Raw genomic sequence first — 2,500 nt, 5'->3', positions numbered from 1 at the left:
TGTACACAGAATTAGAAACTACTCTCATTTGACTTGATACCTTGGGGTGTTTTACCACGGTTGCTTTGTATCTCCTTGGATAGCAACACACACACACACACCCAGATACACCTACGCAATCCGCTACGTATGCACACACACACAGGATAATACACAGACACACACACACAGGATAATACACAGACACACACACAGACACACACACACAGGATAATACACAGACACACACACACAGGATAATACACAGACACACACACAGACACACACACACACAGGATAATACACAGACACACACACAGACACACACACACAGGATAATACACAGACACACACACACAGGATAATACACAGACACACACAGACACACACACACACAGGATAATACACAGACACACACACAGACACACACACACAGGATAATACACAGACACACACACACAGGATAATACACAGACACACACACAGACACACACACACAGGATAATACACAGACACACACAGACACACACACACACACAGGATAATACACAGACACACACACAGACACACACACACAGGATAATACACAGACACACACACAGACACACACACACAGGATAATACACAGACACACACACAGACACACACACACAGGATAATACACAGACACACACACAGACACACACACACACACACACAGGATAATACACAGACACACACACAGAACACACACACACAGGATAATACACAGACACACACACAGGATAATACACAGACACACAGGATAATACACAGACACACACAGACAGGATAATACACAGACACATACACAGGATAATACACAGACACACACACAGACACACACACACAGGATAATACACAGACACACACACACACACAGGATAATACACAGACACACACAGGATAATACACAGACACACACACACAGGATAATACACAGACACACACAAACAGGATAATACACAGACACACACAGGATAATACACAGACACACACACAGACACACACAAACAGGATAATACACAGACACACACACACAGGATAATACCCAGACACACACACACAGGATAATACACAGACACACACAAACAGGATAATACACAGACACACACACAGACACACACAAACAGGATAATACACAGACACACACACAGGATAATACACAGACACACACACACAGGATAATACACAGACACACACACAGACACACACACACAGAATAATACACAGACACACACACAGACACACACAGGATAATACACAGACACACACACAGACACACACACAGGATAATACACAGACAGACACACAGGATAATACACAGACACACACACACAGGATAATACACAGACACACACAAACAGGATAATACACAGACACACACACAGACACACACAAACAGGATAATACACAGACACACACACACAGGGATAATACACAGACACACACACACAGGATAATACACAGACACACACACAGACACACACACACACAGGATAATACACAGACACACACACACAGGATAATACACACACACACACACAGGATAATACACAGACACACACACACAGGATAATACACAGACACACACACAGACACACACACACAGGATAATACACAGACACACACACACAGGATAATACACAGACACACACACAGACACACATACACAGGATAATACACCGACACACACACACAGGATAATACACAGACACACACACAGACACACACAAACAGGATAATACACAGACACACACACACAGGATAATACACAGACACACACACACAGGATAATACACAGACACACACACAGACACACACAAACAGGATAATACACACACACACACACACAGGATAATACACAGACACACACACAGACACACACACACAGGATAATACACAGACACACACACAGACACACATACACAGGATAATACACAGACATACACACACAGGATAATACACAGACACACACACACAGGATAATACACAGACACACACACAGGATAACACACAGACACACACACAGACACACATACACAGGATAATACACAGACACACACACACAGGATAACACACAGACACACACACAGACACACATACACAGGATAATACACAGACATACACACACAGGATAATACACAGACACACAGACACACACACACAGGATAATACACAGACACACACACACAGGATACTACATCTCCCTGGATTATTTTCTGCCTCAAATCAATGTGCTTTTTATCCATGTTATTTTCTTTCAGCCAATCCTTCCCTGACAGGCCTCATTGGTTTTCCATTGCTGTTGTTGGGAGGGTTGTTTCGGTTCAGGTCCATTTCTTCTAGTGATTCAAGCCAAATCACCCATATAATCATTAGTAAGGTCCTTAGGGGGGCCTTGTCATGTCAGCCTGGTTATACCTCATGTTCAAGGTTGCCACTGTGCTTTCAACCAGTGCTTTGACTCAGTGCACTCAGACCTGCTGCACTGTATTTCCCT

At 43.2% G+C, this 2,500-nt stretch overlaps 1 protein-coding gene across 1 annotated transcript in view; it reads left to right on the top strand.

Moving 5' to 3' along the window:
* LOC121842376 (voltage-dependent T-type calcium channel subunit alpha-1I-like) overlaps positions 1 to 2,500 on the top strand; it is a gene marked incomplete at both ends in the record, with an annotated part of 5,278 nt that overhangs the window by 1,563 nt on the left and 1,215 nt on the right. The gene's annotated exons all lie outside the window — the stretch shown is intronic.

This window comes from Oncorhynchus tshawytscha, unplaced genomic scaffold, assembly GCF_018296145.1.
Source record: "Oncorhynchus tshawytscha isolate Ot180627B unplaced genomic scaffold, Otsh_v2.0 Un_contig_3574_pilon_pilon, whole genome shotgun sequence".
In the NCBI taxonomy this organism is placed as follows: Eukaryota; Metazoa; Chordata; class Actinopteri; order Salmoniformes; family Salmonidae; genus Oncorhynchus; species Oncorhynchus tshawytscha.
This window is presented reverse-complemented; position numbering and strand designations above follow the sequence as displayed.